The following is a 27,834-nucleotide window of genomic DNA, read 5'->3' on the forward strand; positions in this document are numbered from 1 at the left end:
TCATCCCACCCCACCTTTTCCCCAATTGGTATCCATACATTTGTTCTCTATGTCTGTGTCTCTATTTCTGCTTTGAAAATAGGTTCATTGGTACCATTTTCCTAGATTCCACATATATGTGTATTTGTGACACAGCAAATCCACTATTGGGCATATACCCAGCTGCTGCTGCTGCTAAGTCACTTCAGTCGTGTCCAACTCTGTGCGACCCCACAGACGGCAGCCCACCAGGCTCCCCCGTCCCTGGGATTCTCCAGGCAAGAACACTGGAGTGGGTTGCCATTTCCTTCTCCAATGCATGAAAATGAAAAGTGAAAGTGAAGTCGCTTAGTCGTGTCTGACTCTTTGCGACCCCATGGACTGCAGCCCACCAGGCTCCCCCGTCCCTGGGATTCTCCAGGCAAGAACACTGGAGTGGGTTGCCATTTCCTTCTCCAATGCATGAAAGTGAAGTCGTTCAGTCGTGTCCGACTCTTTGCGACCCCATGGACTGTAGCCCACCAGACTCCTCCGTCCATGGGATTTTCCAGGCAAGAGTACTGGAGTGGGGTGCCATCTAATTACAAGACACATGCACCTTAATGTTCATTGCAGCAGTATTTACAATAGAATGCACTTTCTGACATGTTAGGGAAAGATCTACAAGGATCTCCAGAACAATTTTTTTCTCTTCATGTATGGCATGATTTAGTGAGACCTTGCATATCTGTACTCGATTAACATATGCCCAAAGAGTCTGACCTATTTTAATTTTTAAATTAAAATACAACTGAAAGAAAAGACCTTCTTTTGGTTGGTTGAACTTGCAGATGCAGAAGTAGTGGAAATGGAGGGCCAACAGTACCACTCTATTTTAAATAAGAGACCTGAGCATCTTAATGTTAGCATCTGCTGGGATCCGGAAACCAATCTCCAGCATATACCAAGGGCTGACTGTGTGCTGAAAAGGTACTGAAGTCCACTCATGATGATGGAAATGTTTCAACAAGAGCCATCACTGTGCAAGAATCAGACTGGCAAAAATATGAAAAAGCAGTAATACCTATTTTAGGTTAGATTCAAGGAAAGGAACGCTTGAATATACTATTGATGGGACTAAATGAAGTGTTTTAAGCAAATAAAGGAGTAAACAAGATTTTAAAAACCTAAGCCAACTTCAAATTTTGCCAGCCAGGGTCTGACTATGGACTCTTTAAAGGGATAAGGTGAATTTTACACAACGATGGCAGTTTTAAGAACAAATAGAAAGCAATTTTCAACATGGACAGATTTTCCCCATTTTCAAACAGGATAGAAAAAAAAAAAACACAATGGCCTGATAAGTAATAGATTTCACTATATGTGTCAGTGGTACACAAGAAAATTAAGGGGTTTTGGTGTCTAAGAGTCCTAAATTTAGCAACTCATTAGTAACTTGGAAGGTTTTTTAACCTCTATCATCTTAGTTTCCTCATCTCTAAAATATTATAGTCCTAACTTGTTGGATTATTGTTAGTACCTAACACAGTATGATGCTGTGGGTGCTCAATGGATGTCATATCTTTCTGAGGCCAGAGGGTGGTGACCCCTTTTTATTATATCTAGCTAGCAATTAGGTCTCATATCTCTCTAACGAAGAACTAAGGTTATTTTAGGTCATTTCTGACCCCAGTCATGGAGAAGTAAATCTATTCTTTCATTGATACACATGAATAACTAACAGTGATTCATGTTAAAGTGAGTTAAGTGTCTCATCTTCTCTCTAGGACCTGCACAATATCCTGTCTTTATACTGCCCAATTTCTTCCAGAACAGAGACTATTCAACCCCTACCAATTCAGTGAATTTAACCACCCTTGACGTTCAATAATAAACCTAAAAATAATTGATCTATAATTTCAGTTAAAATGATCTGACATAGCCAAGCTACTTTTAAATGACAGCAAATGGGATTTTTTAATGGAAATATTGATAGGCCCTTAAGTGTATTGGGGAGTCGAGGACAATGACAATGATACTGCACTAATAAAACTAATGCCATGGAGATTGTCTTTTTTTAAAATGTGTCTTTTCTTTATCACAACATAATACCTAGCTTGACAACAGAAATGTCAACAGTTAGGGCTCTATTCTTCAAACCGTCATGCTCTATTAATGCTGTTTTTCAGTGGGATTTACTTTGTCAAGGAAGGAAGGGCCAAAGAGGAAAGTCTGTGGTCTTCCTATTCACTAAATCCCTCTTCTCACTGATGCACAAATGACTAACTATCCCCAGTGCCACAGAAAGAATGAGAGTTGAAAACAGGCCAAAATCATCTAGGGAACAGGCACAAAAAGCTGGCCTTGTATAAGCAAAGTCATGCTTAGACAAGAAGAAAATAAAACAGAGTAGGTGATAGGAATGCCAAGGGGTGCTCCCCTTGCTGTGTGTATGCTCTTTCAGTTACGGGGAGCAGTAGAAAAGGGCTTTACCATGCAAATAAAAGTGAGCCCTACTGGCTGGGGCTGAGAATAGTGTCTTAACTGGGTTCCAAAAAAGTCTATGCAGCTTAACCCCCTTAATCCAAACAAGAGGAGGAAAGTAAACTAGTTGGCTGGCAGAGACACACAGGGATGTAAAATAAGGCTAAGAAGGGGTTAAAAGGATTACAGATTGGGACTCTTCATTGTAATCAGGGGGCCTCAAGAGCAACAAGACAGCAGAAAGGAGGCAGGATGGGGCTTTGTTTAGCTTGGATTCATTGTGGAATTTGAGTCTAGAAGCAATTTTGGTTTACCCTTTATATTTAGAGGATCATCTGATAAACACTGATAGAGAATAGCCAGATAAACAAGTTCTAAATAAGGATCCAGAGCTCCGAAACTCCTTGAAGCTTTAAATAGCTGAATCAGAAAATCTGCTGTGTCACCCCCTATTTAGTGACTTTCTGTCCCCAAGCTATGTTTGCACATAGTATCTTTTTCAATTTTCACACAACTCCCAGGAGTTACGCACAGCGGGGTTTGTCCTCTCCATTTCACATGTGATGACAACTGAGGGTCACTGAGGGTAAAGACTTCCCCAGAGTGACACAACCAAAAAGGATTTCCTGTGACCATCTGGTGTCAGGCTCTATGTCTATGCCTAAGAATCTCCCTACAGGACACACTTTTTTCCAAAAAGCTTTTAAAAATTATTTTGCATTGAGGAAACCCAGATGCCAAGGCAGAAAACTCCCCTACTAATGTTTAATTTGGTGAAAAACAATATTCTACCCTAATTCTAGAATTCACCTAACTTCTTTCCCAAAGTGTTGTAGGAAAGAATCATAAAAGTTAGAATTTTTTCTTAGCAAGTTGCTGTAGAAGCATAAAACTATCCTTGTGCTAATTTTATTATGTCTTCTTTTCCTGTACAAATGACTGGGCATATTATGCTTTTTTTTCCATCTCCCTTTTATGACTGATGATTAGGAAATGTCCAGAAAGCATTTGAATTATTGCTACAGTGGCCAAATCCCAATATCTGTGTTTTTGAATATGCACTTATGAATAATATCATTAGAAATTCACACAAGATACATGATCTATCTAGGTATTTTTCAACATGCTAATGCAAAGTTATGTTCATAAAATGAAGAGCCATGAAACTTTTACTCCCAGCTAAGATCAAATACCTAATGAGGTAACCAGGGCTTGAGGGACAATAATCCAAGAGAGAAGAATATTTCACTGAGGTAAACCCATATTCCTCATGCTGCTTTTATCTCCTTAGGGAGTTTGCCAGTTCTTTGCTCAGAGAGGATAAGAAGTAAAATAGAAGATCCAAGGTTTAGCAGCAGAGAAGCCAACAGAACTTTCGGCAGTCTCATGGGGCTGGGGTTGAAGGGAGGCTGAAAGTAAGCCCAGCCTCCTGCACAGGTTTTTCCCCTTCCCCATTCCCCATCACTCCCTACCCAAGGAATTTGCTGATCAAATGGGCAAGACAGGAAGCTAAGAACCAAAAAAGAAAACAACTAAAAGGCAGAGTGAAATTTCTATAAAACTCAGTGCACAGAAAACAAAATAAGAAATCAAGACTCAACAATGAGAAAGAACTCCAGCAAAGTCCTTGGGTTCTCAATTACTACATTCTGGGGGTCAGTGTGAACTTGAAGTAAAACCGAGTCTTGCTGCTGCTGCTGCTGCTAAGTCGCTTCAGTCATGTCCGACTCTGTGCGACCACATAGACGGCAGCCCACTAGGCTCTTCTGTCCCTGGGATTCTCCAGGCAAGAACACTGGAGTGGGTTGCCATTTCCATCTCCAATGCATGAAAGTGAAAAGTGAAAGTGAAGTCGCTCAGTTGTGCCCGACTCTTAGTGACCCCATGGACTGCACCCCACCAGTATACTTGAATTAAATTTGTCCCTCTTTGGGTTCTGATGATGGCTTGCACTTTTGCTGCATGCCAGGGCAAAGGATGAATGTACTCTAGAGAAAGAAAACATTCAAAGTCTATAAAAGTTGTCACTCAAAATGCCCAGCATTCCATCAAAAATAACCAAGCCTGCTAAGAAATAGGATGGAGGTAGAAAAAAGAAAGACAATAAAAATAAACCGAATATCATCAAACAAGGATTTTTCTATAATTATGATTAAGTAAAAAAAAAAAAAGATAACAAAAATATAAATTTTCACCAAAGAACTGGAATATATAAAAGTAATCTAGTGAAATTTTTAGAACCAGAAAAATATAACTGAAAATAAGAATTCAATAAATGGATTTAAAATCAGATTGGACTCAGCTCAGAAATGAATTAATTAACTAGAACATAGGTCAGTAGCATAGAGAACAAAAAATGTCAAAACGATAGGAAACGTTGAAAGGGATATAAATATGTGGGATACTGGGGGAATCTGTAAATGTGTAATTGGAATCTAAGGAGAAGAAAAAAAGACTAGCATAAAGCTAGACGTCAAAAGAGAAAACAATAACTATAAGAATTCCAATTATTTATAAATTAAACAATATAATTATACTGTATATCACTCACGGTCAAAGAAATTACAATGGGAACTGGAAAACTATCTGAACTGAATGAACTTAGGATGAGGCTAAAGCTATACTTAGAGGAAAATTTAAAGCCTTACAATGTATATTTTTAAAAAGAAGGCTGCTATCAATGTACTAAGTATACAACTCTAAAAAAGAGCAGCAAGTCAAACCAAAAGATGAAAGCAGATATTAATGAAGTTGAAAATAAACTTAAAATGCAGAAAAATCAACAAAACCTAAATTTGATTCTTTGAGAGGATAAAAATTATTAAACCCTCTAAAGACACTGCTCAAGGAAAGAGACAATACACTGTTTATCAAAGTCAGAGGCTTGAAAAGAGATGCTATGACTAGATTCTGCTGCTAAGTCGCTTCAGTCGTGTCCGACTCTGTGCGACCCCATGGACTGCAGCCTACCAGGCTTCTCTGTCCATGGGATTCTCCAGGCAAGAACACTGGAGTGTGTTGCCACTGGAGTGGGTTGCCATTTCCTTCTCCAATGCATGAAAGTGGAAAGTGGAAAGTGAAAGTGAAGTCGCTCAGTTGTATCCGACTCTTAGTGACCCCATGGAATGCAGCCTACTAGGCTCCTCCGTCCATGGGATTTTCCAGGCAACAGTACTGGAGTGGGATGCCATTGCCTTCTCCCATGACTAGATTCTATGATATTAAAAATAATATAAATAATATTCTGAACTATTTTGTGTCAGTTAATTTGATAATTTGAATGAAATGGGCAAACCCTGAGGAAACACAATTTCCAAAATGACACAGGAAGAAATTTAAAAAATAAATAAATAAAAATAATACTTTTTGTATCTAAAAATACTAAATTAAATATTTAATTAAAGACATACCTACAAGAGAATCCAACTTCACTGGTGAATTCTATCACACATTTAAAGATAAAATAGAACCAAATTTATACAAACACTTCTATAGAAGAACAAAAAAAAAGGTGACACTTTTTAAGTTATTTTACGTCTAGAATAACCTTAATTGAAAAGCCTGACAAGGACAGTACAAAAAAGGAAAATTACAAATAACTTTTGTTAATAAATATAAATATTTTAATCTAAACAAAACATTAGCAAGTTGAATCCAGTAAGATTCTTTTAAAATTTTATGACCAAGTGGGTTTATTCAGGAACATAACACTAGTTCTCATTTTGAAAAATTACTGTAGTTAACCAACATAAATGAAAAGTAAAGGAAAAAAATGTTATCATTCTCAAAATAAAACATCTGATAGAATTTGTCATCCATTCATGATAAAAAGTCACAAAACTTTTAAATCTGATTAAAAAGAAATGAGGGAAATTTTCTTTTAACTACTGAGAAGTTTATTTTATAATTTACCATTGTAATTGTCACTCAGATCAGATGAATTCTAACTTTATATTTGCATACATATGTATAACAGATTTTATTTTGGGGAGAAGTTTTATGTCACAACAAACCTAAGCAGGAAGTACAGAGACTTCTCATATACCTCTGCCCCTACACAAACACAGCCTCCCTCATGATCAACAAACACCATTAGAGGGGTACATCTGTTAAAACTGATTAACCTATATTAACACAGAATTACCACCTAAAGTCCTTGGCTTCTACTAGGGTTCACTCTTAGCGTTGCATAGTCTATAGATTTTAACAAAATGTATCCACCACTATACTATCATAAAGAATAATTTCATTGCCCTAAAAAATCCTCTCCACTCTATTATTCTGTCTATCTCTGTTGTTGTTGTTGGTCAGTTGTTCAGTCATGTCTGACTCTTTGTGACCCCATGGACCGTAGCACAACAGGCTTCCCATCCTTCACCATCTCCCAGAGCTTGCTCAAACTCACGTCCATTGAATCAGTGACGCCTATCCCTGTTAACTCCTGGAAAACACTAATTTTTTTTCCTGTTTCCACCCTTTTCCAGTATGTCATATAGTTGGAATCATCATATGTGGCCTTTTTAGATTGGTTTATTTCACTTAATAAGATGCATTTAAGGTTCTTCCATGTTGATATGGAAGACTTGATAGCTCATTTCTTTTTAGCATCAAACAATAATCCATTGTCTAGATGTACCACCATTTATCTATTTATTTAGTAAAGTACATCTTAGTTGCTTCCAAGTTTTGAAAAATAATAAATCTGCTAAAATATCGCTTGCTGATTTTTGCATAGATATAAGTTTTTAATTCTTTGAATAAATACCAAGGAGCATAATTGCTGGATTTGATGGTAAAAGCATGTGTAGTTTTATGGGAAACTATCAAACTGTCTTCCAAAGTGATTGTACCATGTTGCATTCCTACCAGCAATGAACTGGAATTTCTGTTGTTCCACATCCTCACCAGTATTTAATATTTTAAAGTTTTAAATTTTTACATTTATGGGTATATAGTGGTATTCAATTTTTGTTTGTTTTAACTTATAATTTCCTAGTGAAGTTGATGACATATAATGTTGAGCATAAAAGGGAACTTTTAATATTATAAAGAGTAGCTACAAAAACCATACAGCAAATGTAATAATGGCAACTATTGAAATCTTCCCTCCTAATATTGGGAACAAGATGAAGATGTCAGCTATCACTAATTCTACTAAAATTTTACTAAAAATCCCAGCAGTCAATATAGTAAGAAAAAACAAGATATAAGAAATGGAGAGGAAGATATAAAACTATAATTATTTAAAGACCACAAGAAATTCCAAAAGAATCTACATTTAAACTGTCAGAATTACCAATTAAACTTAGCAAGATGCCTGATTCAGTGTCAACACATAAAAATTCATTATATTTCCTTATAGCAGTAATAAGAATTACTGGAAACATTATTTAAAAATCTAAATAGTTAAGATACATAATGTTGAAGGATTGAAAGACTTAATATTGAAAAAGTGTCAATGCTCCTAAAGTTGATGTGAGAGTTATTGTTACTTCAAACAACTCCTTAGAAATTCCTGCATGTGTTTATATGACTCGATATGCTGATTCTAAAATATATACAGATGTACAAAGAATCAAGAATAGTGAAAACAATCTTACAAAATAAGAACAAAATTGAAGGACTTACATTTACATATCTCAAAAAATATTATAAAACTACAGTAATTAAGAATTCTGATATTGGTCCCCAAAATATTAATAGACTAGTGGAACATATGATAGAATTCAGAAAAATCCATATATATGTGGTTATTTATGTCAAAGATGGAATTGAAGGTAATGGGAAAGGATGGTCTTTTGAATAAGTATTGTTGGGTCAACTGAACGTCTGTATGGAATAAAATATTGATCCCTACCTCACACTATACATAAAAATGAATTCCAGATGGAACATAGATTTAAACACGAAAGTGAAAACATTATGGCTTTTAGAAGAAAACAGGCTATCTCGTGAATGGCAAATATTTTTTTAATAGTATATAAAATTTAGTTATAGAGAATAAATTGATAAATTGGACTACATGAAAAGTAAGAATTTCTATTCATTAAAAGACATTATTTCAAAGAGGCAAGTCACAGAGTACAAGTATTTGCAATATATATATGACAAAGAGCTTATATCCAACATACATAACTCTAACACATTGATAAGAAAATAAAAGCTAACAGGAAAAAAAAAGGGGGGGTGGCAAAACAGGCACTTCACAAAGAATACCAAAATGGCTAGTAAATTTATTTTAAACAGTTCAACATCTTTAGTCACTAGGAAAAGAAGATTCAAAACACAATCATAAAAGGCTAAAATTTAAAAGCTAAGTATACCAAGTGTTGAAGAGACTATGGAACAACAGACTTGCTCATAAATTGGTGGCATTCCTTTGGAGAATTTTTTCCCAATATCCGCTGAAGCTGAACACAGTCCATGACTCAACAATTCCTCTCCTAGACATATACCCAACAGATATGCATGCATATATGCATCAGAAAACATTTCCAAATGGTTATCATAGCACTAAACAGCCCAAACAAAACAACCCAAAAGTCTATCAACAGTTGAATGGACAGATAAAGTGTATATGGTATGTAGTGCAATACTATACGGCATTGAAAATGAACAAAATTTTGCTACTCCAAACAATATGGGTGCAGGAATATATCTCTCGGGAACTATGTTCAGAAGGGAAAAATAGCATAGCCTGTATAATTCCATTTACATACAGCTAAAGACAAGTAGAACAAATTAATTATGACATCAGAAAGTTTCTATTTACCTGCAGGAGTGTATAGTGAGGATAGAGAAAGGGGAGTATATTGAGGAATGCTGATAACTATTTCCTGAACTGGGTGGTGACTGCATGGATGTGTTTATTTTGTGACAATTTGTCACCTGATAGTTGTTCGGTATGTATATTGCACTTCAGTATAAACTTCACTTTCAAAAAGTCAGAATAGGCTCAAAGGGACATTTAGTTATAAGTAGGAAGCTAATTTAGATTATAAAGAAAAGTGAAAGTGAAGTAGCTCAGTCGTGTCTGACTCTTTGTGACCACATGGACTGTAGCCTAGCAGGCTCCTCTGCCCGTGGAATTTTCCAGGCAAGAGTACTGGAGTGGGTTGTCATTACTTTCTCCAGGGGATCTTCCCAACTCGGGGATCGAACCTGGGTCTCCTGCATTGAAGGCACACGCTTTACCATCTGAGACACCAGGGGCCCTTCTTAGATTAAGAAGTGAAGTCGCTCAGCGACCCCATGGACTGCAGCCCACCAGGCTCCTCCGTCCATGGGGTTTTCCAGGCAAGAGTACTGGAATGGGTTGCCATCGCCTTCTCCGATTTATCTGCTAGGGATGCAAAAAATTAAAGTGTTAGTCTCTTAGTTGTAGATTATAAAGGAGAGGGTTAAATAAACTCTTTAAATGGATAAGTTTAACTTGAAAATTTCTAAGGACCAAAGCCAAGGTATGTTTATAAATAATCTAAATGAGAGAGTATCTAATGAAATTCCCAGACTTTTTGACAATACTGATATCTTTTAGGTTGTAGAAAACCCAGTCAATGGGATAAACTGCAGGAAGATTGAAAAGACTTTGAAAGCAAGCAGAATAGAGGTAAATGTGTTTTTCTGTGGTCAGCTAAACAGTAATGCAGGGAATAAAAAATATATAAAGATGTCTTATTCAGCTTTATATATGCATCAGAACATATAGGAGACAGCATTTTGCATAGCACTAAAAATCATTGTTGATGAATGAAGGATTAAATGAATGAATAAATAATGGACTGGACTAAGCCATCAGTTCGAACTCAAGAAAATGTCAAAAGCTAGGGGTTATTACAGACTACAAGAGAGATCAAACTAGTCAGTCTTAAGGAAAATCAACCCTGAATACTCATTGGAAGGACTGATGCTGAAGCTGACACTCCAATATTTTGGTCATCTGTTTCGAACAGCTGACTCACTGGAAAAGTCCCTGATGCTGGGAAAGATTGAGGGCAGAAGAAGAAGAGGGCATCAGAGGATGAGACGGCTGGATGGCATCACCAATGCAACGGACATGAACCTGGGAAAACATTGGGAGATGGTGAGGGACAGAGAGACCTGGCATGCTGCAGTCCGTGGGGTCACAGAGTCGGACACAAGTGGTAACTGAACAACAACCATAGACTATTCCCTGAAGAAACAGATGTAATGTGCTAGTGAATTGGGGGTAATATTCCCAACAGCAAGGAAGATTTTAAATGTAAAATTAGAGAACCTCATTCAGCTAAAATTCTTAAAATATGGAATTTGTTGTTGTTCAGTCACTCAGTCACGTCCGACTCTTGAGAGTCCCTTGGACTACAAGGAGATCCAGCCAGTCCATTCTAAAGGAGATCAGTCCTGGGTGTTCACTGGAAGCACTGATGTTGAAGCTGAAACTCCAATACTTTGGCTACCTCATGTGAAGAGCTGACTCATCGGAAAAGACCCTGATGCTGGGAAAGATTGAGGGCAGGAGAAGAAGGGGATGACAGAGGATAAGATGGTTGGATGGCATCACCGACTAGATGGACATGGGTTTGGGTGGACTCCAGGAGTTGGTGATGGACAGGGAGACCTGGCATGCTGCAGTTCATGGGGTCGCAAAGAGTCAGACACGATTGAGCAACTGAACTGAACTGAACTGGACTGTAACATGCCAGGCTTAGGACCACCAAAATACAGAAATAGTCCCTCAAAGAGAAGAGTGGGTAGAAAGATCTGAACTGGAAAGATGAAGGTTGGTCAGAAATATAACTGGAGACCATACAAGTACTGCTACTATAAATCATCTGAAAATGGTAATAGTTAACCTTCTGATAAACAATGAGGATTATGCAACAAAACAGTAGGCCAGAGTCTATTGTCTTAAGAACTTTTTCTCTGAATCATGTAATTCCCCTGTAAATTAATCTACAACTTGTCATCAAAAAATCCTACTAGTCATCCTCCTCCCTGGTCCATCAGCCTGACACTGTGTTTTAGGGACCTTGTCTTTAACACAGAGAAGAGTCCTCCTCATACTTTCATTCATCTAAGTCTGGCCCTCACACTCTTGTTCATCAAAAGAAAACCAAAGTTCTCTCATTAAAAACAATCTTTGCCCAGAACCACAGGCCTCTCCTTTAAATTGTTTAAGAGAAATAAACATCCTAGTGTGGAGAACTGGACTTCAGATTTTTTTTTTTAACCAATGTCAAAAACAGTCAACGTCAAGCTCATGACTTTGAGGTTTGTGGCTTAAACAAGGGATTTGTCCAAAGCAACCCCTGGCAGAATGAAGAAAGCCTCTCCCTACCTGCCCCCCAAATTAACTCCTGCTCTGCTCTTAGAACCAAATGGAAGCAGGTTTCTGGATATGGGGATAGCCACTTCATCTTCTTGGCTGGTCACCAGAGGTTTAGGAATAGTCAACTCTGGTGGTTAATTAATCAGTCCTTAAAGAAGCAAGTAGCCAGAAATTACAAAGATTAGCTGCCATCAGGCAGTTATTTTTTCTGAAGCCTATATATACTAAATTGGGTTTTCTATAGTGGCCACTAACCCCCAAATAAGAGTATTTTAGGGGCTGAGTCAGGGAGGCCCTGAACTAAAAATATTGGTGTATTTTTACTGCCAAGGGTGGAAAAGGATGGAAAACAAAGTATAAATGAACTTTTCCCCACCTCTCCTCAGGTTCTCCCATAATTATCCAAGATTTGAATCACTGAGAACTCTTTTCTGTCAACTGATAAATGGTTTGAGTACTAGCTGCATGTTGCTAATGGCTAAAGTGACATTTCTTTCAAAGATAAAATATGATGAAGAAATTTATCCTCTGCTTGTCCCACCACCTTTCCCATTGTTTCCCAATGGCCAGTTACGCTGTGGCAACACCCTAGGTTAAATATGTCCCCTCTAGCATCAGTCTTAATATTTTGCTCTCCAGCCCCCAAGTCCAGCCAGATGTACCAATGGACAATTCAGCGCCTGAGATAGTCACAGTAGATAACTGTTGTCCCACTGTGGCCAACAGATAAGAATGGGTTCATCTGGATTATGAAGCAGGCAAGAAAATATGCATAAGATACAGAACTTGGATACATATAGGAAACAGAATTTCCACTCATGTGGAAAAGTATTTGCAAACATAAAATGAATAGACAACAGTACAATTACATGAAAATCTCACTAAATAAGAGACTCTATCCATTAATCAATCAAGAAGCATTTCTTGTGTAATTTTCCTAATGTATCACAGCACATGCTGTGAGGAATGAAGAACTAACATGCTTAAAGAACTAACATGAAATAAGTACTCAGCTATGCAGCTGACTACATGTTTAACAGCATTTCAGAGACAGTGAAACAGCTCTTGTCTCTCTCAGCTACATCCCCTCAGCTACATTTCCCTCCCCTAGCCCAGCAGAGACTGCTGGTGATAGGTAAATTGTTCCAGCAAATACTTTAACTTTCACCTGTTTGGGACACTGATTTCAGCTTGCTCATTACTGGCTATTATTCATTCTCTAGGCCCAAGTCTTCCAGTTTTTTTACATCACCTGCTGCCAGATCTCCCTTTTTGGATTCTGATTCTATTCTGTCCACTGGAGAGCATTCCCTCGGACAGAAAACTCAGAAAAGACCTCACTCATCTCCATGTGATTGAATTCCTATGCTTTCCTCATCCATCAAGACTCAATCCTACGATTGAGAATCAGATTTTATGCCAATAGCTCCTCATCCCTGGGGCACTCAAAACAGTGGAATATATACGTAGGTGAGTGTGCCAAATGTCCTAGTTCTCTAGATTAAAGCTCTGCTCAGATGACTTCTTCTGGGTGAAAATAGCCAGACCCCTTTGGGGACATCTGGGCACATTTTGGTGTGGTTGGCTAATGTACATACACATAACTCACTTTTGCCAACAAGGTACATCTGGCCACACTTCCAACAACTACACTTAAACTGTTTTTAGAAGATCTGGATGTGCTGCCTCAGTTTCTAATTTATTTGGACAGTTTTATGGCAGGCTCAATTCCCAGTTGAATCAGAACAAGAAGTATTTTTGATACTGCTGCAACATTTCCAAGGGCTCAGGCCTTAATGAGACTGTATCTGCAACTGGTATAATATACATCCTCACAGGACAATAAATGGACAACCACACAATCATATCAGATCAGATCAGTCGCTCAGTTGTGTCCGACTCTTTGCGACCCCATGAATCGCAGCATGCCAGGCCTCCCTGTCCATCACCAACTCCCTATTTGTCACATTCAGCCCTCTAGTTTTCCCAATGTCCAGACATGCTCCAGTACCTACTGAAGAATGATCTTAACAGTCTCTTGCAGAAGATGGTGAGGAATGGGATGTGGTTCCTGGACCTGAGGTTTATATCCATAATTCATTCACAGGACCTAACCTCCAGAATCTTTTGGCAGAGATAGACCTAAGTCAATAGCAATATGTTATTTGGTATAAAATCAAGTTGCTTCATTTTTGAGTGACCCACCAATATATTCCTGGACTATTATCCTTTTCCCTTAAGACATGTGGATAATGCCAAGAAAAGTGATCATAGTGCAGAAGCTGAGGCTCACATTACCTTCCCACACACAATCCACTTCCAGACCTTCGGTAACAAGGTATTGGGTCCCATGGCTAGACTCTAACCACTTCTGATGAGAGGTGATGGGGCCAGAGAAATCTTTGGTCCAGGTTCCCACAGCTCAAAGGTCAGCCAGAATTCTCAAGAACTCTGAAGCTTGAAATATAAAATAGGCAGGTAATGGATGGGAGCAGAAGTTGAGAAAGAATAAAGCCATTTCTATTAATGGATCACTTGCCAACTGAAGTTTAATGGAATTGACAAAGAGAAAAAACATGCAGATTTTCAAAAAACAACAAGGTTATTGGAAGTAGGAGAGAAAGACACAGACCCAAGTCAGGTTCAGTCACAATAAATCAAGGAACATTAGAGTAAATAAATACCAAGTACCCTGTTGATGGAACCCCTATCAACTCCTTGAAACCAAGACCATATTCACTAGATTCTTTTTTCCTGAATTTCTGTGAGATAGACATTTGTTCTTTACATCCAGAAAACTGAACATACAGGACATGTTTCTTGTTGTTTGTTTGTTTGTTTTAATTCATTCGGTTGCGCTGGGTCTTCATTGCTGCACGCGAGTTTTCTCTAGTTGCGGTGCACAGGCCTCTCTCTGCAGTGGCTTCTCTCGTTGTGGAGGACAGGCTCTAAGTGTGTAGGCTTCAGTGGTTGCAGCACATGGGTTCAGTAGTTGTGGCTCACAGGCTCTAGAACACAGGCTCAGTAGTTACGGCACACAAGTTTAATTTCCCTGCAGCACACAGAATCTTGTAGGACCAAGGATCAAACCCATGTCTCCTGCATTGTCAGGGGGATTCTTAACCACTGGGCCACCAGGGAAGTTCCAGGCCATGTTTTTGAAATGATAGGTCCCTCAGCTATTACATATCTCCCTTGATTTCATGCTTCAGCGGTTTCTCATACCTGTTTATCACATATGTTGCAAATCTAGCCTTCTTGCTGACAATTCACCTGTATTAGTCTGTTAGGACTGCCACAACAAAATACCACAGAACGGGTGACTTAAATAACAGAAATGTCTTTTTTCACAGCTCTGGAGGCTAGAAGTGCAAGATAAGATGTTGTCAGGTTTTGTCTCTCCTGAGGCCTCTCTCCTTTGCTTACAGAGGGCCATCTTCTTGCCGTGTCTTCACATAGCCTTTCCTCTGTGCAGATCCCCTCCTGATGTCACTTTCTCTTAGAAGTACACCAGTCTTCACTTATGGCTTGGCTTAACCTTAACTATCTCCTCATAGGCTTTATCTCCAAATACAGTCACACTGGGAATTAGGGCTTCAGCATGTGAGTTGGGGTCAGATACAATTCATTCCATAATAGCACCTATAGGGAGACACTGGGTTCATCTGGATTCCAGGAAGGGCAGAATGTTTAAGAAGCAGAAGGTGCTATATACCTTTATTCCAAGTTCTCTAGTATCTTAAATCAGTTTATAGTAGACTTGTGATTCCAAAGTTAAAGTGGCAACTGCTTTATCTCAAAAAAAAAAAAAAAACCTCCCAGAAAAGGGTCTTACTGCAACATGCTTATTTTTGGCCAGCAAGGCGACTTCTGAATCTCTATACAGCACCATAAAGAGGTTTTCTGATTAAACCACTGAAGTCCAAGTATCTGTGGGTTTCCTAAGAGTTTGGTGCTCTTGCATCCTCTACTATTTGGCTGACAGCTTGCAGATTCTAGGGTTCCAGATCACTGTCCCAGCCCCTTGCCTGGAAGGCACAGTCCTGGAGACCATATTTTCCATGGGTTCTGTCAGGAGAATTTCTTGGTCACGCCATTCCAGTCAGATCTACTAAGTTTCATCTGATTTACTCAACAGTGTTCTGACACCTCAGTTAGTAATACTTGGTGGAGTTTCAGGACAGTGCCTGGCACACTGTAAGTACTCAACACATCCTTGAATAAATAAGTGAATAAACCTAATCCATTTGGATGTCTGGTGGCACACTATCAAAGGAAAGTGTTGCATAAATACCCTGTGTCAGTGGTTTAGAGTTGTGTTCATTCTGACGGGCAGACCTCAGAGCCAGTAAGTTGGTGGGTGTGTTTGTGTGTGTGTGTGTGTTAGTCATTCAGTTGGGTCCAATTCTTTGTGACCCCATGGACTATAGCCTGCCAGGTTCTACTCTCCATGGAATTTTCCAGGTAAGAATACTGAAGATTCCCTTCTCCAGGGGATCTTCCCAACCCAGGGATCAAACCCAGGTCTTCTGCATTGCAGACAGATTCTTTACCATCTGAGCTACCAAGGAAGACCCAATAAGTTGAAAAGTACTTCTAATATCACTGCTGTGTTATTTCTGAGGTCGGAGGCAGGAGTGGTGGAATCTAGGTTATCTATGTTGAGTTCAAGAACTTCAGAACTGATCAAAGACAGGACTATAAGATGGCAGTATTTCACAATAAACCTTATCAGGCAGAACTTGAAGAGGCTGAGTGAGGAAGCCCTCTTCCTTCCAAGAGGAGTAAAAAGCTTTCCAGAGATAGCAGTGCAGGGCCAACACCCAGAAGGGGAAGAGGGCAAGAAAACTCCAAGGTGGGGGAGAGAAATCAATGACTGATTTCAATGGCTGATGTGTCTGGGTGATGTCACTCTGAAGTCTCTGGGCCAGAAAACTCTAAAGGGCTGCAATAGTTTGGGATCTTTCATAGCTACAGGGTCTGTCTTACATATGGTTGGCGGATATTGGATATAATTTGTGTGTGGGGGGGGGGTGCTCTAAATGGGCTTCTCTGATGGCTCAGTGGTAAAGAATCCTCCTGCCATGCAGTAGACGCAGATGTGAGTTCAAACCCTGGGTCAGGAAGATGCCCTGGAGGAGGAAATGGCAACCTACTCCAGTATTCTTGCCTGAAAAATTCCATGGACATAGGAGCCTGGCTGTCTATAGTCCCTAGGGTCGCAAAGAGTCAGACACGACTGAGCACACGTAAGCGTACTCTAAATGGTTTAAAATATGTTTATTTGAGTGATATTTAAAGCAACTGGATATGTAAGATTTTGAGGTTTGTACTTGCAGGCTTTGAGCTAACTGTCCTAGCCTGGTAAAAAGAAATAAACAAATAGGGGCCAATATATAGGAGCCATCTTCAAACTATACAGTAGTGTCCTAGAAAACTTAGAAGTGTCACATTTCTCAGAACCTTTGCAGAGAGATCTTTCCCCCACTTTCCAAAAAGAGTTAGACCCCAGAGGAAGAGAGGGTTTCTCTGCAAGCTGGAGAGACAAGCAAGCCCTGGCAATCAGTTGGAGACGGTGAGGAAATTTTGACAGCACTAGTGGAGAGTACCTGGATCATCTTATTGCTGTGTGAGATACACTGGTCCTATGATCTGTTTTCACCAAGAATCCATCTATATTTTCTATATCTTAGTTTTATATGGGCCTTTTTAGAGCAGTTCATGACAAGAGCCACTTCTTCCTTGAATAGCACCAATATTACACCAATATTAGCCAGATGAAATGTATATACTGTGCATTGCGAAAGCACCTCTGATGCAGTTTTTCTCCTTCTTACAAATGTCTCCTCAAGTCAGGGCTAGCTTAATCTAATCATATATGATTCCATTTGGAATATAACATTTCATTGAAATCATGGATTTCACACACATGCAAAACCAGTGTTTCCCTGCTTTTATCCCCCACTCCTACTTCAAATACAAAACACCTCAAGAAGTCTTAGTCTACACAGGAGGACTTTCGGATTTTCTTCTGATAAGTTATACAGATTTTACGTTTATACATACCAAACTTTACATTCTAGGGGAAATCGTTCAGACATCAGCCCATCATAGTGAAACCACAGGAGTGCATCAACTTAAAATCAAGTTCCTGAGCCAGGGAATCTATCTGCTTCAGTATCTACCTTTCACCCATCCATCTCTGTGCCCCATTGCTTTCTGCTATACCCAGGCTGGAAGGAAACAGCTTTGTTCATCATGGATTTGGGGTCTGCCTCAGTGATTAGGGAGGAGGAGCCAAAATACTCTTGTGGGTCATCCTATACTCTCAGTTTAGTGGACATTTATTGGTATGTTCATAATGGAATCTTCCTTCTTTTGAGCAATTAGCCACAGGAATCCTTTGCTTGGTGAGTTTATTAAATTTAGTTTAAGCTTGCTTGAGTTGCATTTCTGTTACTTACAATTAAGAGTCATGATTAATTTGCCCAGAAACAAAGGCCTATAACTTGTAGAATTAATGATCTATGGACCTTGGAGAATATATGGAAGCCTCTACTATCACAAGTATATTCTCAACTACTGGAAATTTAGCCTTTCACTATGACCTAAAAAAACCTTAGTCTAGCCTTGTTGGTAGGGGCGATAGAAAACTGGTTAACAATTTCTGGGATGTCAACTCTTAGTCCCCCAAGAGACACTAGACTACAGGTAAAAGACACACTCCAGCAGATCTTAGCAATCATGCAATTAGACCCCATTTGCCCACATACAACTTTCTCTGGTTTTTGGTTTATCAACTGTCCCTAATTTTCTTCTACTTCCTGCTTGATAATTGATCACTTCTCATTTTTCAAAATTTGGCTTTGTTTTCTGGACCTCTTTGTAAATAATTATCCTATATACTCACATTCCTCGGACCTCCAACATGAGACTTATGATATCAAGTTACATATATAAAGCATAATTCAGTCCCAAGGGTAACCACTAAATTTTTTTTTTTTTTTTTTTTTTTGCCTTTAGCAACGACAGAAGGTTTAGTGGAAGAGCTGGGCTTGGAACCGGCTTTCTAAAAAGTAATAAATCAAAGACAGGAGAGGAGGAGGAGGAAGGAAGAAAACCCAAGATAAAGAACAATATAAACAAAGATTCTAAGCTCAGAATGCACTGCTCAACAAGATCAGAGACTGTAGGTATGAAGGAAGTTCACAGAGAGAGACTAAATTACAGAGATGCATAGAAGCAAAGGAGTTCAATGGAAGAGTCACTGAAAGTTCTTATCCCAGGGATACTGTGGAAATTTTATTTGGCATTAAATCATGGACAAAGGACATTACATAACTTTACCTCAACTTCCAGAGAATGCTAGATAAATTAAGTTCATATCCAGGTACATAGACACTAAAACATGCAAAAGCTTGGGCCACCTGTAAAAGGTCTTAGTTCCAGAGGTCTTTTCTTAAGAAAGATGCTTGGGAATGCATTATCCCTGATAGAGTATTACCCCCTACAGAGAATCTAAGCTTGAGAAAATTTAAGCTAGCCTTTGAATTGCATCAGCCAATTTTTTAAGTTTTTAACATTAGTATTACTTCAATGCCAAAAATCTAGATGATATTTGGAAAATTATATTTAGGGTCCAGCAATTCCTAGACCACTTTTCAGACAGTTTCAAATTAAAGCTCAATTGAAAACCACAGTCATGCATTCCAAATTTCAGTGATCTAATGGGCCATGGGTAAAGCAATATGTCTTTATTTTTACAGTGATAGAAAAGAAATAGACGTTTTGAAACCCTTTCATTTTCTTCATTTTGAACTCTTTCTCTAGAACTGGACATTTGCAAATTTCAAAATGGCCAGAGACTATTCTTTTCAAATACGTGGAAGAAATATTGGGATATAACATTTTTTGTGTCAGCACTCCCTGGCTTCTTATTACACACAGGGAGAGGTCAAGTCTAGACATTTTGTAAGAATGTTACAGAGAAAAATCACTGAGGACAGAGGAAAAGGATGCTCACCTTACATGACTTTACACAGAGACCCTATAAAAGAGGAGAACAACTAGGATAAAGGGTCAAGTGGAGAACAAAAAAGTAATGGATTTTTATTAAAAATAAAATTCTGGACAAAGAAGCATCCTTAACCAGTTTTAAGCAGAATAAACTAGGTTATGGTATGGTAATAAATAACTCTGAAACCCCAAAGACTTAATTCAACAAAAGTTAATGTTTTCCTCATGGAAAATCCAGTGCAGGTATTGGTGCCTCTCTAGAAGCATCTCCAAATAACTGACTGCTTAGTTTTAATCCTACCATTACAACTCAAAGTCTCCTTCAAATTTTTCAAGGCAATTAGAAGAAGTAAATAGAGGGGTGCATAATAACTTCCCAATTCTTCAACAGAGAAGGGACACACTCCATTAGACAGAACTAGTCATAAAGCTCTGTTCAACTGCCAGGACACCAACATTGTCCAAATACGAGGGGTCAGTAGACAGCCAAAGACAGAAGAGAAAGGGAAAACGGAACTTACAGAAGGAGGAGGCAGAAAAGAAATGATTTAATTCAACCACAGATTAGAACCAAATGTCTCTAAGTTCTGAGTTCTAATCTCAGTGCTACCCCAGTCTTGTGCATTTAGGTTTTCTGAGCCTTAGGATCCTTAGCTGTGAAGAAAATTTAAGATACATGTAAAAGGCAACTTGGAAAAATTACTAGAGAGTGAAGTTCTCTGAAAAGAGAAGTTGGCAAAATATACACATATATATAAGCCAGGAACCTAAGAGTTAGATGCTAAAAGCCTCACAGAAATGTAAAATACTCTGTATTTTATACATAGAAGACAGAAAGAAACTTGAAATTTTCATCTATATTTTCACCTCTAGGCATCAAAACATTCTAAAGAACTTCTCTCCTCAAGAAACTACAAATCTAATACAGACATCTTGGTAAAGAAGAAGCCAAGAGCCAAGGTTAAGACTCAAGTCTGCCAGTCTGCGATAGTAATATAGCCCAATCACTAACTCTGTCAGCTCTGTAACTCAATTTTCTCATGTATAAAAGAGAACTAATACCAGCATCATCTACCTGCAATTAGAAAAATTTCTGAAGATACATAAACCCAGTTTTCATGGCAGCTCTGAGTAGAATAGCTAAGACATAGAAGCAATCTAAATGTCCATAAAGAGATGAATGGATAAAGATGTTGTATACGTGTGTGTGTGTGTGTGTGTGTGTGTGTGTGTGTGTGTGTGATGGAATACTACTCAGCCAAGAAAATGAAATAATGCCATTTGTAGGAACATGGATACAACTAGAGAATATTATGTTAAGTGACATAGTCAGACAGAGAAATGTAAATATTTACCATATGGTATCACTTATATGTGGAATCTAAAATACAATACCAATGAACTTATTTTTTAAACAGACTCAAAGACATAGAAAACAAACTTATGGTTACCTAAGAGGAGTTAAGTTAGGAGTACATAAAATTAGGAGTTCAGGATTATTAGATACAAATTACTATATAAATAATAAACAACAAAGTCCCACTGTATACCACAGGGAACTATATTTAATATACTGTAATAAAACATAATGGAAAAGAAAAAATAAGGAAGTTATTTGAAAGATTTAGAGTGTTCTATAAAATAAGCACTAGCCAGAAATTTGTCATATCCCCAAGGTGGCAGTGGCACCTAGAGGTTCTTTCAAACTCTTGTTTCTAGGAGAATTTTTTAGGTCATGTGGTCATAAAACCATTTAATTTTTTGGTATTATTTCCTTCCTAACTTGGGACCAATCTGACATCATGTGCTCCCTATTTGGAAACACAATATATATCTTTAGAGAGTGTTTCTGTTTTACTGAATTCTGAGCTTCTCTTCCTTTAAAAAAAAAAAAAAAGCATGTTTATTTACATGCTTAAGTGTTTGCATTGGGCTTTCCTGGTGGCTCAGATGGTAAAGATCTGCCTATAATGCAAGAGATCCAGTTTCCATTATGCTTGCCTAGAGAATTCCATGGACAGAGGAGCCTGGCAGTCTAGAGTCAGACATGTATATATACATGTATATATGTTTGCATGCATACATGTATGTAAACATTTGTTGCTGGTGTATATGTTTGCATGTATGCGCTTGTCTCTCTCTGTGTTCCCCTCATTTGCCTCTTCACTAGAATCCAGCCTAGGAGACATGCAGAACGAACACTGGCCATCTGAATTCAGCAGCCTCATGTATTTGGATGCTCAACAGCAGCAGTCATCTATCAAAGGAAGTGTATTGGACCTAAATGGAGAGATTTTTAATAAGAGGCAAGGGGGTGCACTTTACCTAATAAAAAGAGCATAGAGAGACCCCGGCTGTGGCTAATGTGCATAAAAAATTCAGCCTGTCAGATCCTCACTTTTCTAATTCAGTAATCTAAATAATTTATTTGACATTTTAGCTCAAGATGACCTTTCTTAGGAAAAAATTACTGTTTTAAACTTTTAGCAAGTGCAACCCCAGCCACAGAATCCCTATTGAAGTCTGCATTTTCCCAAATGAGCAAAGGTTAATCTCGCAATGCTCAAACACATTGCTGACCCTTTTAAACAGCTCACAAAATGTCATTTAATTTTTTAATCTAATTTCAATTATATTGTAATATTTAGGTTGAGTATTTGGTGGGGATGGGGGTGGAAATGTGAGATTCCAGTCAGGTCCTACTTAGAGAAGTTTAGGCAAATGATACATTATAAATAAAGCAGGTATCACACAAGGCCATGCATCCTTGTATGGACTGAATATATATGAAATAAAATAATGAACAATATGTAATAATATTGTATACAATTCCCCAAAGGATTAATGAATAGGGATTAAGGTAGTTGATTCTTGTGAGAAACAATATGAAAATCCAAGGTTCACAGAGGTGCTATATGATTAAGGCAATTAGTCTTTAAGCCAAGCCACTCCACTCCAAGGAAACTCGTGCCCTAAGCCACACAGAGTCCAATTTATCCTCAGTTCCCCTTCTAGGACAAGTCTGAATCAACCTAGGAGATCAGCAGGGTGATCAGTGTCATGGGCATGTCACCCTGTAATCCATTCCACAAGCAATTTGTGAAATCATAAACTTTTCTTTCAAAAATCCACACCTTAGCTTGCTAGCAGGTCAGAAAAACAAACAAATGAAAGAAGGTATAATTGTTAATCTGAGGATAATTGGATCTTCTACTCTGCACAATAAACTACCATTTCATTGAGAGGAGATTGAGGAGATTATTGAGATATTATTGATATTGAGGAGATTGAGAGATGTTGTACCACTTTGTTAAACCGACTTTCCTCCTACCCACACTGAGGGATAATAGAATTTGATCCTCTAATTTGACAAACATCCCATTTTCTGCAAAATTGTTCACTGTCACTTTTTAAACAATGCCCTCATGGCAACACTGGGTGGCTTAAGCTTCTCAGTTATTTGCAAATCCAAAATATCATCACTGGTAGCTGTGCCAACAGTCTGAGTAGATGAACTGATGTGAACATCAAATTAAGAAATGAAAACTCAGCTCCATACTCTCTTCTTATTATCCCCTCTCTTGATACAAGCGTCCCCCAGAGATTCTGTGGCTCCTTATTTTCCTTATCCTGAAATATCATATTTACCTTAATCAAAAATGCCTATGGACCACACTCTTACAGAGGTCACCTCAAAAAGGGGAGTTTTGTACCCAACAACCTACATGAAGATGAGCCAGTCTCCTGCCGCTCCCCTTGCTCTACTTCCAGTGCCAAATCTGTTTAGATGTAAGCCACAGACACAAACAAGGATGTTTTCTAATCACTTTCATCTTAAACTCTACATTCTTCTTGGCGCTATCATCCAGGAGAACTGTGTGAAGCAAGCACACCATGCTGTTTCATAAATGAAAAATAATACATGTCTGTTATTTTAATTATATCCATCCCAAGGGTTGTCAACTCAAGGTCTGTACCAGAATCACCCAGAAGCATTGCTGCAAAAAAACACAAGCTGGGGAGCCCCTCCCAAATCTTAATGAATTGGAATCTATGGATGTGGGCCCAGGCTCATTTTCTTGTAAATAGCTCTACAGAGTTGTTTATGCCTACTTATCCCTGGTTAAAAATCACTAACCAGGTAAGTAAGTTTTCACATGAGTTATCTGGTATAATTAAAATAGTGAATGAATATGTGACCTGAAAAAGAGAATTTCCCCCCATAACTTAGTTAAGAGATAATCATTAAGAACTTAGTTAAGAGATAATCATTAATAATACCTGAAAGACTTAAATCATGTTTGACACAAAATTTCTCTTTAAAAAATACTCACAATGACACTTTCTTATGATTTTTGTTTATAATTATAAAATATATCATGCCCCCTGGCCCTAATCATAGTTTGAAGCATTTGCTATAGAAATTTTTGTGTGTTAAAAAATTCAAAAATTTTTAAAAAATTGCTGGCACTTATTTAATAAAAATACACCACCACTCTCTGGTATTAAAAAAAAAAAAAAAAACATTATACAGCACCACACTGCCATGCCACTCAGAAGAGTCACGTAAGGAATTCTGCCTAGGAGTTACCATTGAATTTCTCCACTCCAAATTTCCTGGTTATGATTGAAGTGTAAATGGAATGAATATACTGGAATCGTGTTGGAGAGGAAGCACAGATTACCAAAAGCTAAGTCCTAAAATCTCCCTAGTCTTTTTCTTTTCTCAGTTCTCTAAAAGATTTTAGAGGATTCTTTCCACTTTGACATCTCAGATCCCAAGAGTCATAGTCATCCCATGTCTTCCTAGAAACAAATTTCCCAAAGCTTGATCCATGAAACACAAGTCCTGCAGTAATTATGAAACAGAATATTGCTAGAATCAGGTACGTTTGGGAGAGCCAAATGCACATTAGCATAGTAAGTTTCTGGGCAATTCTTACACAGAAATAAAACCTCTTGAACGAGGCTTTTCCAGCCTGTGAGGTAAGGATTCTTATTTTATATGATGCATTAACATCCAAGAGAAGCTCCACAAAACCTACTTTAAGAAACATAGTAACAGTTGTGAACCAACCAAGATTGCTGTCCTTTTCTACCATGTCATTTTTTTTTAATTAAGTGAAATTAAAAGAGGTAGCAAGTGAAAGTCGCTCAGTTGTGTTCTACTCTTTGCAACCCCATGAACTATATATTCCATGGAATTCCAGGCCAGAATAATGGAGTGTATAGCCATTCCCTTCTCCAAGGGATCTTCCCAACCCAGAGATCAAACCCAGGTCTCCCACATTTCAGGCAGATTCTTTACCAGCTGAGCCACCAGGGAAAGCCCAGAATACTGCTGTGGTTAGCCTATCCCTTCTCCAGCAGATCTTCCTGACCTAGGAATCAAACTGGGGTCTCCTGCAGTGCAGGCAGATTCTTTACCAGCTGAGCTACCAGGGAAGCCCAAAAGAGGTAGCAGAGTTGATAGTAAATTAATATATCTGTACATTCCTTTAGAATGTTACAAATCAGCTTGAAAACAGAATTAATGAAACTGCAGAAAGAGGAAGAGAGAAGAATACGTGCCTGCACAAAATATGCTATAGACTGGAAATATAAATCCAGGAATGCTTTTGCTTTTGAAAGCTCAGCAGCGTTCCAATATAATTAACTGTTGCTTCTTTCTTCTTTACTTTGAATAAACTTGCTAATTATACTTAAGCATAAGTTGGGAAATAATTTAATCGCAATGTTCAAGTTTGTCCAACCTATGACATAAACATAGCCAATAAAAATAACATACAGATTTCAGTGTCTCCAAGTTCCATTCACTCAGGTGCACCCCAAACGCCAAAAACAAAGTGCTATAACCTTCAGTGAACTACTCATTATGGAGAGCTTTATTGCCAGATGTTACTGTGCTAACATTTTTACCTACATTGTCTGAGAGATTTAAAATAAGTCCTTAGAACTTTCCAAGGAGATAGAAATCATATAATCATCATTTTTCAAAGGAGAAACTGAGGTTTGGGGAAGTTCAATAACTTTCCCCAGTAACTGGGAAAGCTGTGATTGGAATTCAGAACTGTGTGGCTTGTAAATGCTCTACTCCACAGCTGGAGAAACATAATGGTTGTTCTCAATGTTTTCATGGATTGGCCCAGTCTGACCAAAGATCAGACTGTCCTGTCTAGAATAATGAAGGCTGGTACTCCATTACCAACCCATTCAATAAACCTGCCACAGTCACAACCACCACCACACAGCATGGCCTGGGTATTGTTTCTGTAAACAGTCCAGTGATACTTTGCAAAATAAGAACACTGCCTTCTTCCTTGCTTCTCTGTGATGACAAGTTGGAGCTTCATCACAGCCCCAGTGTTCCAGATCCCTATGACACAGATTGTTTTTTTCACTCAGACAAGCCTGCCGCCAGCCAAGCTGTAGCTGCCATCTCATCACCCATCAAAATGGAATCCAATACACTCTGTGCCCACCAAAAGACAGAAGCAGAAAAGCTACACTCTGCCTTTGGTGTGGAAAAAGAAGGGAGAAAGAAGACCCCTTCCCTATCATTGTGTATTGACAGCTCCAGAAGGGGGCTATGTGGCTTTGTCCCAAAATATTCCACATTTTTAGAAAGTGTTCTTTCAATAGATACACATACCTGATGGGAGGATGGTTACAACAATTCCATGAAAGCTAATACACTGCCCCCCAAAACCGCATTTAGCCCCAAGGCCTTGCTGCTAAGTTAGGCTTATGTCAGACTCCATCTCCTACCATGAATATAGTCCCTTTCTTTTCTCTCATCTTTCTGCTAAAACGTAACTTCCATTCAGCCCCTCTTCCCATCTCTGCTCTTTCCCATTAGAACATAGTTCCCCTTTAATAGGTCTTTTAAATAGGCCCTTCCCCACCCAATCCCTAGCCTCTATCACCCAAGTCTTCCCCAGACTCCTACCAGGAATGTCCACAAAATGTCTTCCGATAAAATTATTGACTACAAAGGGAAAGATTTCTCCTCCATTCATATGCCTATTGAGGCTCTATCATGCCTGAGACTGCCTCACCACATATACTCTAGATTCCATCTTTCCCTGGGAACTCACTCCATGTTGTCAACCTAGTCCTCTTTTCCAGCTTCTTCCCCTTAGCCTACTAAGATCCAGGTAAAAGACCAAGGTTCATTATGTCCTCGGGATTCCCTGGTGGCTCAGACAGTAAAGCGTCTGCCCGCAATGCGGGAGACCTGATTTCGATCCCCAGGTCAGAATGATCCCCTGAAGAAGGAAATGGCAACCCACTCCAGTACTCTTGCCTAGAAAATTCCATGGATGGAGGAGCCGGGTAGGCTATAGTCCATAGGGTTGCAAAGAGTCGGACACGACTGAGCGACTTTTCACTCACTCACTCACTCATTATTATGCCCTTGGTCTTTTACCTGGATCTTGTGAATACCTTATCTCTCACCTTCCTTTCATTTTTGAACTCCATCCTCCATCTTTCCTCCAAACCATTCATTCACTCATGCAGTTTGTGCATTCAGGCTTCTAAAATTGGCCTTAATCCAATCCCAATTCTTCATATCTGGTATCCCCAATGACTACTTTTCAGTTATTAATTTTCTTGACCTCCAAGCAGTTGACCATTCCCTATCTTTTTTTCTGTTAGGTAAAAAGTGGATTTATTTAGAGAGAAACACAGTCCACAGACAGAGTGTGGGCCAACTCAGGAAGTAAGAGCAGTCCCAAAATACAGCATGGTTAGTTTTCATGGTAACTTCACAGACTAATGAGTAGGAGGATTATTCCAACTATTTCAGGGAAGGGGTGGGGATTCCAGGAATTGGGCCACCATTCACTTTTTGGTCTTTGACGATTGGCCTCAGAATTGTCACGGCATCTATGATTGTGTCATTTAGCTTGTTGTTGTGTAAGGCAATGGCACCCCACTCCAGTACTCTTGCCTGGAAAATCCCATGGGAGGAGGAGCCTGGTAGGCTGCAGTCCATGGGGTCTCGAGGAGTCGGACACGACTGAGCAACTTCACTTTCACTTTTCACTTTCATGCATTGGAGA

This window comes from Bos indicus, chromosome 10 (genome assembly GCF_029378745.1).
Source record: "Bos indicus isolate NIAB-ARS_2022 breed Sahiwal x Tharparkar chromosome 10, NIAB-ARS_B.indTharparkar_mat_pri_1.0, whole genome shotgun sequence".
NCBI classification, from domain to species: domain Eukaryota; kingdom Metazoa; phylum Chordata; class Mammalia; order Artiodactyla; family Bovidae; genus Bos; species Bos indicus.